Source organism: Vipera ursinii (genome assembly GCF_947247035.1).
Source record: "Vipera ursinii genome assembly, chromosome: 5".
NCBI lineage: Eukaryota > Metazoa > Chordata > Lepidosauria > Squamata > Viperidae > Vipera > Vipera ursinii.
In genome coordinates this window covers 39,838,669-39,853,452 of record NC_139518.1, presented here as the reverse complement: position 1 = coordinate 39,853,452, position 14,784 = coordinate 39,838,669, and the positions used below count along the sequence as shown (strand labels likewise).

The 14,784-nt window shown below is 40.4% G+C and overlaps 1 long non-coding RNA gene across 1 annotated transcript; it reads left to right on the top strand.

Annotated features, from left to right (window-relative positions):
• Positions 1–3,187: 3,187 nt before the first annotated feature.
• Positions 3,188–13,006, top strand: LOC310641059. The gene is made up of 3 exons (XR_014492659.1): positions 3,188–3,246; positions 3,475–3,580; positions 12,645–13,006. It is a non-coding gene; the product is annotated as an uncharacterized lncRNA (long non-coding RNA).
• The last annotated feature ends 1,778 nt before the right edge of the window (positions 13,007–14,784 follow it).

Genomic DNA, 14,784 nt, shown 5'->3' with positions numbered 1-14,784 from the left:
ACTAAATATATTGCTAATGGTAATGATGATGAATGTCAAGTATCTGTAGAGTCATAACCTCCACAGGAACCAAATCACAATGGAACTGAAGAACATGTTAACTAGAACAAGCAGAATATGCATGGATTCAAAAGCTGGCAAAAATAACATGCAATAAATCCAATTTTCTCAGAACAAAAGGCAACTTTACACCTTCAACAGAGTCTTTTCCCTAAATGCTGTACACATTAGTAAATCTAATCCTAAAAAAATATTTCTTCCATCCATCCATCATTAATTGCTTTTTTTGGGTTAGGAAAAAATGGCATTTTCTCTTTAAAACTGCATCATTTTATTCTGCCTTTTAGAGACACGGGTAGTGGTGATTTCTTGAAATGTGATGGATACACCTGAACCTTTTTAAATGCACTGTTTAATTACACATATGAGTTGTTAAACCTCTATCTGGCTGTACTGTGTCAGTCTTCTGTGACTGCACATAAGGCAGAAACAGTTGCTATGGTACTTTGGATTTAAACCATAAGGATTATTACAGGGCTTTGGAATTCTGGGAATAAATAGATTCACCACTTTTCCAAAGGGACATGGAAAGAGAGAGGGAGAAAGAGAGGCGAGGGAAGGAGAGGTTAGAAAGAAAAAGAGAGAGAGCAGGGAGGAGGGGAAATGAAAGGATATTATTTTTTTTTTGTATCTGTCATTTCCCTGCTATCTCCCATATGACTTCTTAATCCATCAGAATGCTGGGAAGATAATGTTTTGGGCGAAATAACATGAGAGAGAGGATAGACTCCCAAGGACCAATATCTTTATTGCTCGGAGGATAAACGGATTATGTCAGCCATTTTCTGTTGCTGACAGCTTTTCTTATTAACCGATTTTATTTTTTAATCTTCCAGGGAAGAAATATGGTTTTATGTCACAATAAAACGCCGGTCACATCTAATTCTGCCCTCAAACAAACAGATTTCTGAAAGCCTTGCAGAGAAATTTGAAATAACTTTAAAGAGGGGTTTTTTTTTGGGATAAAGTCTTTATCCAGAGGCTTGTTCAACTGCAGTGTAAAAGGTTTAGAGGGAGAAAGGGAGAGGGAGTGAGAGGGAGTGAGAGAGAGAGTGTGTGTGTGTGTGTGAGAGAGTCCTATAGTTGTTTTCCCCTGTTGATCCCCATTAAAAGAAATTCTTCATTGTGATCTACTCATGGAAATACATCTCAGACGAAAGAGTCATATGAATGTTAACAAATATGGCTATTTGTGTGGCTTATGGTCTCTCCGGAGCTTAGAGATGTTGTGTGTGACACCCAGAGAATGAGGAAAGCAATCATTAGAATCCCAGCAACCTGCTTAACCCCTTTCTTTCAAACTCCGCCTTTTGATCTGACACTTCTCCCCCTTCACTTTGGCTGAGATTACTGTGGAAGATGCTAATAAAGTATTGCATGAGAGATAAGGAAGTCGCTTTGGATGAATATTTTCAGTTAACTACAGATGAACTTGTTGCTTCCCATCTCTTTCTAAGTATGCAAAAGATCCCAGTGTTTTCTGTCTCTTTGCTGCCTGAAAAGTCCCACAATTTGCATGCCATGTGTGCCTGTGCTGCATAGTTATTTATGCACACAATTCTTAAGGACGTTGCTCTTCACTGGATTTCGTTTATGAGATATTGCTCCTCTCACAGAGCATTGATGGTCAAGTTAAAAAGCTATCCATCAGCTGTTTAGCGGGAAAAGTATGTCAATATAAATTATGCTTCCCCCGTTGCCAATCCCTATTCTGCCCCACTACTGGGCCCAGTATATTGTGCTGTCCATATTTATTTTGAGTCAAGTTAAGTGGAGAAATTGATGGAGTCCTCCAGCTTCATTTCCTCAACCACCAAGTGTAACCTGCCAGCAGGAAAACCAACCACCAGGTGCTCTCTTTAATGTAGGGCAAAATAAATATAGATGGATGCTTCAGATGGGAGGTTTGGCTACCTGTCAGGTGGTCCAAATGACAGGGGGTAGTGAGGGATGTGGGTGTGGGTGTGCAGATGCGTGTGAAGAGGAGAGAATTTTCCCATTTCTCTGGTTACTTTTTCAGTGAGATGGGTGGCTATATACATTTCATTAATAAACAAACAAATAAATGAGAGCAACTTGGTGTTTTTTGAGCTTGGATGTTTTCTTGTAGACATTTTATAACCTCAGATTAGATAACATCACTGTTTTCAATACTGAGCTACAACTATTCTCCTTTATTGGAAACAAATAAATATTTATGAGGCCAGGAAGGGAGGAAGGAAGAACTCATTCTAACTGTTGCTTCCCCCGTGAATGAGCCATTTCTTTCTGAGCGATTGCTCTGTCCATTAGTGCTTTGATACTTAAATGTCTTTCATATCTATCACCTCTGCCAATTACTATTTTCTCTCTAGATTTCCAACAAAGTAGAGGGCAATAGACCAGAGCTACCTTATTTTATTTGAGGAACAAGAATTATTATATGAGCTCATTCCATTTTTTTAATATAATTTTCTTTAAGGATTTATAAAAGGGATGATAAAGAATAATACAAACTAATATAAGTTATAAAAAGAAAATAAAAATAATCAAAGAGAAAGTTCAAAGTGTCAGAAAGGAAAAAAAAGTAAAAGAAAAATAGAAAAGAATGAAAATAAATAGCTTCTGATCTTTACAGCAGCTATAAGTACAACCGTTAATTTACCTTTTACTTAATGGTTACAACATAACTCTCTTCTTTCTATAATTTATCTTGTCAAATCATCAAAACCATAAATGATACATTCATTTCCCCCCTATTTTATGCAAAAACATCATAAGGAATTTTTCAGTCAACATTATATTTAAATGTTGTCTTTTCTTTGACCAAAGTCAATTTAGCCATTTCAGCAAGTTCCATCATCTTCATCAACCATTCCTCCATGGTGGGTAATGCTGAATCTTTCATTTTTGTGCATACAATAATCTTGCTGCAGTTATGTACAAAAAAAAGGCACATTCCATTTTAACTGTATTCTGAAATGACTTGTTCTCCTGGAGAACAAGAAGATGCATTTTTGTATTTTCCCACTTTAATTGTATTTTGTAAAATATCTTTAGCATTAGATGGCAGCAAGCTTGTAATGTCGTGAAAATAACGTGGGATTTAAACTGGCTTTTCTTGCTTATTTGCAGATTTGCTGTTTTTCCTGCATTTATCACCTTTAGTCACTGTCTACATCCTATACTCCTGGTGAATGGTCCCAGGTCAGCCACCTTCAGTTTTGGTTCTCTTGCTCTGTAGGACCTGATAGTTCCATTGTTATAGCACAGCCTGCCTTTTTCCTTCTTTGAGATTATTTCTGGTGTTCTCCTGTTTTTATTTTTTTCACATTTTTGTTCAGCTTAGGAGATGCACAAATGTGAGCTGAGAAAACAAATAGCCTACAGAAACTGAATTCCCATTCTTTCCCCATTCTTGAATTACCTTGGCAGATGAATATGAAGTGCTGAAAGGTCAAAGAAAAGAATGGATCATCTTGCATATAATGACTCGCACACTCATGGATAACACACTTGATAGTGACTCACAACAGATGAGGTAGGATATAGATGAGCAAAGGGTCTACAAATATTATCCTGGGGTTGTTTTATGCCATCTCAAGAATGGGTGAGTAGCACCGTAACTCTTGTAGAAAAAAGATGGACTGAGTTGCATTCTATGACAGAGGTGTCAGATGTGGGAATCATGAGGCTTCCATCCCCTCCCAGCAGTGTTACTTTACACCTCTGTGTTTCTGATGCCCAAAATTTGTTGATGACCACTGTAATCTATTGGGCTTGTTTTGTTAAGGGAACACTACGTGGGTAATTGCTGGAAGGTTGCTTGAGCAGGGAAGCTGGCTAACGGCTCCCAGCTCCTTAGACAACCCGTCTCCAGCGCCGCTATTGGTTGCCTCTAGGGTGGCAATAGGTTGCTTTAAACCTATTGGCCACCGCCTAGAGGCCAGGGTATAAATTGTTGCATTCGCAGCCCTGTTTCTCAGTTCAGATCCTGCAAGCAATAAACAATGATCTTGCTGAACTTACTCGCCTTGTCTTCGTCATTTAGCAAAGAACCCAGTATTTAACACTGGCGACAAAGGTGGGATCCTGCTCCTTCAACCAAGCTGAAAGGAGAGGCAGTGCACACCTGGCGGGAAAAGCAATTTCCCCCCCCCCTGCAGCCTGCTAGCACAGCCATGCTAGCAGCCACACGCCAGAGGACCAGTCCCTGGGCAATGGAGGAGCAGGATTCGAAGATGCCAAACACCAGCCACGAAGACCAGCTGAAATGGCCAAGGTCAGAAAGCTGGAAGAATTCAACACTAAGCAGCCAGAAAGGTGGTCCTCGTACCTGTCCAGGGTCAAGAACTACCTTTGAGTGAACCAGGTTGGTGAGGACGGACTGAAGGCCGCCATACTCCTCTGTGTGTGCAGCCCAGCAATGTTCTACATAGCAGAGAACCTGTTCTTTTAGTCCGTATCCTTCGCAAACTTAAAGAAGAAGCTAGGAGACCATTTCCAGCCCAAGCTGTCAGTAATCGCTTGGTGCTATGCTTTCGAGCAAAGAATACAGCAACAAGGTGAAACCATGTACGAGTACATCACGGGCTTGAGGCAGGCCGCATGCCTGTGCCAGTTCTCCAACATTGAGGAGAGACTACAAGACTGGCTTGTCTGCAGCCTCCGCAACCGAGAGCTTCAGCAGAAGCTCTTTGCCAAAGAGATTCTATCATTTTCAGACACACAGAAGGAAGTCATGGCGGACGAAGCCACCGGTGGGGCCTTACGAGCCATGCGGCCTGCCAAAACTGCACAACGTGAAGAAGCCGTCCACCACAAGGAGGCCGAACACACAACAGACCCTGAATACGACACAGAAGTTGACAAGCTACACAGTCAAATTGACCAACAGCGTTACAGCAACAAGCAACATGAAGCCACTTATAAGGCAGATCCCTTCCTCAGATGTTAAGGTTGTGGCGGCCGCCAACAATGATTGGACTGTAGGTTCTGGACAGCCACATGCTGGGCCTATGGGAAGACAGGCCACATCATGTCTGTCTACAGAGGTCGCCAGAGGGACCGGCCATCGAATCGCCAGTCAGAAGATCTGACCAGGAGAGGTACAGGGCCCCGGGACAGTACAGCATGGGTTTTTGCTCCAGCCGCAGAAGCATTTGCCATACAGGGACTTGCCATCCGATTAAACCCAAATATAGACTTCAGGTGGAGCTGCAAGGGGTCCCCTGCAAGATGGAGCTAGACACAGGCTCTGCTATTTCTATTATTTCCCTTGAAACATTTAATTTCATTTGTAGTCGCAGTAAGAGATGGGCCAAGCTGAGGCCTTCTGACATTGTACTAACAGATTTTCAGAATGCCAGAGTCGCAGTCAAGGGTAAGGCCACACTGGCCGTTAAATTTTAGGGGTTTTCAGGGCACCTGGATGTTGTAGTAGGGGGCCAGTGAACGAGCCTAATTTGGCTCGATTGGTTTGATGCACTAGGCATCCAAGTAACCGGAATCAACTGGACACAAGTTGCGAGTCTAGCGACAGTATGCGAGGAATTCACAGATGTGTTTGATTCAACTCTGGGAACATACACGGGTGCACCAATAGCATTCAAACTAGATCCAAATGTAGTGCCAGTCAGGATTAAACATCATAGGGTCCCATTTGCCCTCAAACACAAAATAGACACTGAACTAGATAAACTTGTTGAACTGGGCGTATTGCAGCCAGTAGATGGGGGTGAGTGGGAGACCCCAATTGTAACACCACTAAAAGCCAACAGGGAGGTCAGAATCTGTGCAGATTATAAATGCACAATTAACCGGGCACTCAAACAGCACACATACCCAGTACCAGTAGTAAGCCACATCCTGGCATCCTTGCAGGGTGGCACCATTTTTGTGAAATTAGATTTGGCTCAGGTCTATTAGAAACTTCCTGTTGATGATGCCACGGCTGTGGCACAGACAATTGTAACCCACAGGGGGGCGTTTAAAGTAAAGCGCCTGCAATTTGGGGTCAGTGTAGCCCCGGGAATTTTTCAGGGCATTATGGAATGTACACTTAAGGGCATTCCGGGGGGTCTGCCCCTATTTTGATGATGTGCTCATCACTGGTGAATCCACTGAGGTGCTAGCAAGGAGGCTCAAAGCCATCCTGCAAAGGTTGCAAGAAGCAGGCCTCAAGCTTAAAAAGAATAAGTGCAGTATTGGAGTCCCTTCAACTGAATTCTTGGGGTTTCGCATTGATGCTAATGGCATCCACCCTGCTGAGTCTAAAGTAAAAGCCATTCAGATGGCACCTAGCCTTAAAACAAAAAGAGAGCTGCAGGCATTCCTGGGCCTCCTAAATTTTTACCACGCGTTCCTTCCTAACAAGGCCACACTGGCGGAGCCGCTACACAGGCTCCTGGATAAAAATGCTACTTGGAAGTGGACCAGTGTTCACAAAAAAGAGTTTCCAGGAATTGAAAGCACTTCTGTCGGTCAGTTCCACTATCACTCATTTCAAAGAGTAAAAGCCAGTTTGCTTAGCATGTGATGCGTCCCCATATGGGGTGGGTGCAGTCTTAAGTCACTTAGAGAAAGATGGAACTCAAGTTCCAATTGCTTTTTATTCAAGGACACTGTCCTCCGCTGAGTATAATTACGCTCAAATTGACAAAGAGGCATTGGCCATAGTAGCTGGAGTTAAAAAATTCCATGACTACTTATACGGCAGGGACTTCACGGTCTTCACAGACCATAAACCGCTATTGGGGTTATCCACTACAGACATATAGACACCCCACATATTATCCCCTAGAATGCTTAGATGGTCCATTTTTTTATCGGCTTATACATTTAAGCTAATTCACAAACCCGGCAAGGATATGGGCCATGCAGATGGCCTGAGCAGGTTTCAACTGCCACAAATTGAACCAGATCCAGTCCCAGTGGCCTGCGTTTTGTCCATTTAGGACTTGCCGGAGCTTCCCCTCCACGCAGGGGACATAGCTGCAGAAACGGCAGCAGACAAGACACTAAGTAGAGTGCTATCATGGGTACACACGTGGTGGCTGGATAAAAGCCGAGGTCCTGAGTTTCAGAGCTATTTTACAAGGAGACATGAGCTATTAGCTCACAAGGGTTGTATTCTTTGGGGGAACCGGGTCATAGTTCCTACCTCACTAAGAGACAGGTTTTTGCAATCACTGTATGAAGGCCATCTGGGTATTGTTCGCATAAAAGCTTTGGCTAGAAGCCATTTATGGTGGCCAGGATTAGATAAAGCCATTGAGGCCCAGGTGCATGGGTGTTTATACATGCCAGCAATCAAGGCCTGAAATGCCGCACGCTCCAGTTCATGGGTGGGAGGAGACTCACACTCCCTGGTCTAGGATTCACATAGACTTTGCTGGGCCCTTTCAGGGACAGCTCTTTCTTATAGTGGTTGACAGTCACTCTAAATGGCTAGAAGTTATACCAATTGCAACATGACTACTGCTAGGACCATCCAGGTGCTTAGGAAACTCTTTTCCATGCACGGCTGCCGGACGTCGTAGTGTCCAATAATGGGGCCAAATTTACTGAGACAGAATTTCAGGCGTTCCTGACAGCAAACCTCATTAGGCATGCGACATCGGCCCCATTTCACCCATCTACTAATGTTCAAGCCGAACGTATGGTTCGCACCACAAAAAAGGCACTGAGGCATATAGTGACTGGGGACTGGCACCACAGACTGGCTGACTTTTTGCTTTACCAACATTCCATGCTATGCACGGCTACAGGGAAAAGCCCAGCGGAGCTACGCTGGGGGAAGCAATTAATCACCAAACTGGACAGGTTGCACCCAGACCGGGTGGCAGCAGAGGCCTCTTGCCCAAAACCCCCCGAGGGGGCTGCAAGTGGGCAATGGGATGTGAACAAGAACTATGGGCATGGGAACTTGTGGGTGCCAGGAAAAATCACTAAAACATCAGGCCCTCTCTCATATGAAGTGGGCCTAGAGGGCGGGTGAGTTTTCCGTCGCCATATCAATCAGCTTAGGAAGCGTTTTCCAGAATGGCCACAAACTGAGGACTTCATCACAGGTCCTTGCCTCGGGCTACAAACTGGCAACCAGGCTGGTCCATGCATAGACTCTGAGTGCCCAAACAGCCAGAGCAACGGGGAGATGGCCGTAGGGGAGGAAAGCCCGGAAGTGCAACATGGGTCCCCTGATGGAGAAAGCCAACCTGAGTACTACAGCCACTGTGCTAACTCTGCAGAACAAACTGACTCTGGGGTGGGCCAACCTGGAAGGGCCAGCCAGAGATTGCCGAGCCAACCTGAATCACTTGAACTGAGAGACACTGGTCTACCCAGCCCAGCGGGCAAGCTGGTAGGCCAGGAAGTGCTTGGGTCCCCCAAGTATTCCACAAGGGCTCGCAAACCTCCTGCTTATCTACAAGATTTTGTCCTGAAATAATGAAGCTATAATGTTGTATGTACCTTTATTGTGCTGCTAGCTAGGAATCACCTGTATTAGCTAGGATGGAAACGTGTTAACTCACACTATTGTTATACCTTTTGTAAACCTGTATTGCTGTAATTACTTTTCTTTTGTTGCTATAATGTTTGTTCATTCTAGGGGGGAGGGGTGTAATGTATTGGGCTTGTTTTGTTAAGGGAACACCACGTGGGTAATTGCTGGAAGGTTGCTTGAGCAGGGAAGCTGGCTAACGGCTCCCAGCTCCTCAGACAACCCGTCTCCAGCACTGCTATTGGTTGCCTCTAGGGCGGCAATAGGTTGCTTTAAACTTATTGGCCACCGCCTAGAGGCCAGGGTATAAATTGCTGCATTCGCAGCCCTGTTTCTCAGTTCAGATCCTGAAAGCAATAAACATTGATCTTGCTGAACTCACTCACCTCGTCTTCATCATTTAGCAATGAACCCAGTACTTAACAACCACACATACCAACAGCTCAGTAGGAAATGTGAATTGAAATTGCTATAGTTCCATCAGCCATGTTGTTTTCAATAGCCCGATGTTATTCAATGTGAAGATAATATTGAGCTGTATGTAGTAATGATCTGAATAAATATAAAGCAGTTGCTCTTTTGTGGCTATATTACACTATCATTCCTTTTCCTTGTCCTCTGTTCACTATTGCCAGCATGTTGTACTAATGTTCTTTCATTGTTTTGAAGAATGTTATTTTGCCTAGCAATTGTTAAATACATTTATTCAAAAGCAAGCCCAGTTGTATTTAAGGAGAGTTGACTTGTTCTGTTGTATATTTTAGGCTGGTTGGAGTCCTATACCTACCTATCTAGTAGTAAAGCATAGTAGAGCTATTGATAATAGACATCTATAGGTTTACTTAGTCAATCCTAGTATTCAAAGGCTCTTTGAAGGCTCTTGCTCTATAGTGATTTACCTGGAAGTGTACCTTGTAAACCTCAGAATAAACCCATTGAATCTATTCTTGAGTAGAATGTTAAAGCCAGCAATTGGCAAATTGCTGGAGGAGAATCTGTAAAATTAAGTTGCTTTGGCTTCCGCTATATGTAATTTTGATGGCGGATTCAAGGACAGCTCATTTTGAGTCCTTACAAAAACAAAAAAGGTAGTTAGCAAATGTTATTCTTAGTGACTCATTATAGTTAAGGCTTATAGTGTTAGACATTTCTATTAATATGATAAAAGGATGGTACTAGTGGAAGATTTAAGCCAGTTAAGATGGGAGGAAATTTCACTGCAGGTTCTACATATATGTGTTATCTATAAAACACCCATTTCACATCCAAACTGAATGCTGTGAAAAATTGTGAGAATATAAAAGAGAGAGATTTGTGCATTACGCATGCACAGCCACTAGGTTGCTGGTAGTTTTCCTCTTCAATAATTGGTTCCATTGCATTAGATGCAGCAATTCTACTGAGTTGTGCTTTCACAGCTATAAAAGCATCCTGAGCCTGTTAAGAGATGCAGAGAACTCTAACGTGAAAAAATTCACAGAAAAAAGGAAAGTCTAGGTCTGTAAGGTTTGAAGGCACTCAAATTCCTTGGAAAGAAGCCAGTGTTGAAAGGGAGGAGATGAGAAAACACTGTTAAATCTGTTGGATGAAATTAAAAGCATATTGTTTCATGAGCAGATATTGTCCTTGCAGAAGCAAGCTATTTCATGAATTGATTCACTGGTATATTTACTAACATACCTTGATCTTCAAGACACAAGAAATCCTAAGAGCCCTGTGGGAAAATTAGCCTTTTTGAAATAAATGCTGTACTCGAGTCAGTCTTTACAACCACTACAGGGCTGTTCAAGGAGGGAAAATGCAATTTTCATGGAAAATTAAACCAAATTCTGCTTACACGTGCTACTTGTAAATTGGCATGGTCAAACCATCTATCCTTTAAAAAACACTATCAAATAAACACTTTTTATGTTTATCTACTGTCTTCCTTCCATGAAGAATAAGGATATGCATGAGATTCTATCCACAAATTTACCCTCACTATTGTACGAGCTAAATTAGGATGACAAGAGACAGAGAGAAAAAAGTAGAGGAGGAGGAGAAGGAAGCAGAAGGAGAGAAAGAGATAAAGAAATAGAGAAAAAGAAGATAACTACTCAGTCAATCAATTACCATGTTATTACCAACAAATAATATGGTAATTGACTCTGAATAGTTGGGGATGAATCCCATATTCATTTTACAGAAAAAATGTCTGACAATTACTATTTTTTTTCATGACATTTGATTTTACTTTGATAGATATTTCAAAGTACAACTAAGAAAAAGAGAAACAAAGAAACAAAGAATACTATGTAGTATTAATCTAAGTCTGAAAATTTGTATCCATTTTACGCAGCTTTAAATCACCTTTAAAGCTCCATAAAATGGATAAGAATTTTCAAAACTTAGATTAGTACTCCACATAAAGATGATCTTATATCAATTTACCACTTGGAAACCATTGCCAAAAACAAATCAGTAATAAACTATTAGCAAAGGCAGCCAATATACAGTAACAAAAATCATCAATCATAATAAACAATCAATAGAAGTTTTTATCTAAATTGAAAAAGCATGTTCTTATAACAAATCTAGCAAATTCTATTATTTAAGGCTTATATTAAAAGAATCCTGAACTTCAGATATGGTACAACTTTATGTACAGAATTATAGACATTAAATTACATTCATATTACATTTTTTTAAATAATTCAAAGTTATTCTTGACTTTGGTGCATGCTGCAATAGCCTAGTCTGCTATTCTTCTAATGAAGGAATTATGTGCAATTTCCTGAAAGAAGAATAGAATATCCTAACAATTTGTATAATATACAGATCTAACTCTGTGTACTTTAAAAGCTTAGTAATACCTAATGGAAAAAATGCTGGTGAGAAAGAAAAGTTGATATTTAAAATCTGTTTCATTGTGCAGTGAATTATCTTCCAGAATTGTTGAGCTTTATGATCTTGACACCATTAAAAATTGATCTAATCTGATTATTTCACTTCCACCAATGTTATTTAATTTTATTAATCACTCCATAAACTGCAATTGTGTGCATATTTACTTTGTAATTTCATTTTAATACATAGCATCTGTCTGTTTGTCTGTATGACCTTCCTTCCTTCCTTCCTTCCTTCCTTCCTTCCTTCCTTCCTTCCTTCCTTTTTCTTTCTTTCTTTCTTTCTTTCTTTCTTTCTTTCTTTCTTTCTTTCTTTCTTTCTTTCTTTCTTTCTTTCTTTCTATCATCTATCTATCTATCTATCTATCTATCTATCTATCTATCTATCTATCTATCTATCTATCATCTATCTATCTATCTCTCACTTTTAAAATCTCCTTAAAAGAAATATATCAAAGGAAAAAAATCCCAATCAGCCTTTACTTACAGTTATTTAGCACAAAATTTGTGTTAAATTATACTGTAAATATTATTAACAGTTACATAGTTAAAATATTTTACAATAAACTTGGATAGTTATCTTCCTTCTTCTTTATAGGATTGCCTCATATGTGTGTAACATTGCAAATTATTCTCAGAACTACTGTCCTGATCTATCATTGGCAATCCGTTTACAGTGACTGTCGCTTGTCCAGTTTCTTTCTTTCTTTTTTTTCTTTTTGCCTTACTAAAGAAAGGCTTCCTCCCAGAATAGAGGGACCCAGGATGAATTTAAAAAGACCTTTCAGAAAAAGACTGAGCATGTACTATTATTTCATAAGAATGCTGCAAACAGTGTATTAGCCATATATGAACCACTTTGTCACTCCCAATGAAACATTCCTCTATGTCAAGTTGATCAGGCTTCAAGAACAAGGAATCTTTGTATGGAAACTCTCAAGTGGAGTTCCAGACAAAGACATGCACTTTAAACTCAAGAATTTGATGTGGTATGGGAATGAAAAATATTTGTAGTCTTTCCTCACAAAGAAATCAGTCTTTGTAACTCCCTGCTTTTTTCATTTCAAGAATTTGGAAACAAATTGTTTCTTTTACCTAATCATTAAAGTCTGGAATCCTTGACAATCAACTTGAAATTACCTTAAGATATAGGAATAGTCTTACTACTACCTTCTGTTCCCTTGTTTTATCTTTTCTTTTCTCCTTGCTATTTGAAGAGCTGTTACCAAGAACAATGAGGATATGCAGTTGAGAGGCTGAGACCTTGAAACTACACAGCTGGCAGCTGCACAGCAGATTGAGCAGGCACATAGGTCAGCAGATCACAGTCTTCACCACCAAGATGAGATGTGTTCTGTTTCTATTTGAACGGTGGGGGAAGATTTCTAATTTTCTATTCATTCATACCAATTAGTATCTGAAAATGCAAAATAAATAGCAATTACAATAACACTTAGGCTTGTGTACTGCTTCACAGTGCTTTACAGCCATCTCTAAGCAGTTTACAGAGTCAGCATATTGTCCCCAAACAATCTGGGTCCTCATTTTACTGACCTCAGAAAGAAGGAAGGCTGAGTCAACCCTGAGCCAGTGAGAATCGAACTGCTGAACTGCTGGCAGTCATCAGTCAGCAGAATGAGCCTGCAATACTGCATTCTAACCACTGTGCTACCACGGCTCTGTATTCTCCAATGATCTCCAAATCACTGTATTCTCCAATGATTGTGATGTTTTCTTTTGGTAATGTTCAACTTGTTACTCATTATTTATTGGGAGAATCTAAATCCATCCATATTTCCTTTCTCCTCCAATTTTGGCCATAGAATATGCTGTCAGAATCTCTGGACCACCAGGACTTAATTTAAAGAATACAGGATTAGCAAAGTGCCTGTATACATTATCTATTATATCAGTACTTAATATATCAACCTAAGTATATAAATAATGTAATTAGTGCCATTAGAAAATTATAGCCCTGGAGCAGGTACTACTTACTCAGGGCAAACCCCTCCCCAAAGAGCTGAATACTGGTAGCAAGAATGCTTTCATGAAATCCAGCAAGGAATTCTGATAACTTCCATATATTTAAGATGCTTCAGCTGATATAGTGTTCTATATAAGATCCATTGAAAATGAATCTTTCTCATTGGACTCCTGCAGAGTTTGGACTGAGTAAATATATAAGTGATAACTTCTTTGTGCGGAAACGGTTAAAATGGTGGGGGCTGCTAGAAATGAAGAGGAAATGAAGAGGAAAGGTGTTCCATAGGGCATATGCTGCAACAGAAAAGTTACACTTCCAAGGACTGCAAAGTGGCAATTTGTAAGGGACAGGACTTGAAGTATGCTTATCCATCCTATAACAAACCTTTGCTAGCCACATCTTGGGCACTTTTTTTCTTCTAGGTAAAGAACTCAATCAACTCATAAACATCTGCTCCCAAAGAGGAATATCTCATAGTGCACACTGGTCTTTGAGCAGAAGTGGAGGCAGAGAAAACTTGGTGATACAATGGCCTAGATGATAAATGGCTTGGGTGCTAGGTGATTGCTGCCATTTTTCTTGCCAATTGTCATTGTATGGAAAATGGATTCCTTGTTTGCGTTCTACAGTAATTATTGACCCCAAAAGAATAAAAAAAACCCAACATTAATTTGCTTAATAGCACCCTATGCAGATGGCATATTTTGCCCAGCAACTTGGCACTGACTGTGGACATAAGGAGCCTCATCTATTTAAGTCAGCCTTCATCTGCATTCCTGTTTATCAGAGGGCTCCTTGTAACCAAAACAAAATAGGAATTTGTTTTGAACTACCAATCATTATAGCAAAGGTCTCTGTGGCTTGCTATCAGTTGTAGGCAGTATCACATTAAAATGAAGGTAACACAGAGCAATTCTATTTCCAAGATAGTCATATTTAAAAGAATGCTTCTTCATCTTCTCTGTTGCACTTCTTCTCTGTTATTCCATGAGAAAATTTACTGAGTTTAAGGCTTATGAACAAATTAATGCTGCTATTCTGTAAGAAAGTTCTGGATAAAGATGAAAATACTCAACTTCTCTGTAGAAAGACACAGGTAGAGATCTGCAGTAGCAGCATCTTTTATTTGACAGTGATATCTGCAAATTAGGTCTCTCTAATTTAGTACCAGTTAGTGACATGGGCATATTAGAGATAGCCTTCTAGTATCCTTAAGTTTAGCTTCTTTAATTGAGAGTTGCAAAATGAAATGAGAACCATGGAGATTAGCAATGGTACAAACTGTTGCCTAACTGAACAGAATCAACTGTTGCTGAATTTTCTAATTTATCCATTTGGTAATGCTTGCACTGCGAAATTGCTTGGAGCAGATG